The sequence below is a fragment of the Penaeus monodon genome, chromosome 32 (genome assembly GCF_015228065.2).
Source record: "Penaeus monodon isolate SGIC_2016 chromosome 32, NSTDA_Pmon_1, whole genome shotgun sequence".
In the NCBI taxonomy this organism is placed as follows: domain Eukaryota; kingdom Metazoa; phylum Arthropoda; class Malacostraca; order Decapoda; family Penaeidae; genus Penaeus; species Penaeus monodon.
The window spans coordinates 31,979,189-31,979,401 of record NC_051417.1 but is presented as its reverse complement, the minus strand read 5'-3'; positions in this window follow the sequence as shown (position 1 = coordinate 31,979,401).

Genomic DNA, 213 nt, shown 5'->3' with positions numbered 1-213 from the left:
TTTCTTTGCTAATCGAGGCAATGTTACTCCTGGTGAAAATGCAAATTTGGAGAATCGGTTTCCATGGATTTTTTTTCTCGCTAATGCAAAAGATTTAAAGACATAATTAAATCGGAAAGAAATAGAAGTGGAAGAAAAAGCAATAAGAAAGGATTGCATATGAGAAAGATAACATCACATATGCATCACTTATGCAAATAAACTTGAATTTTG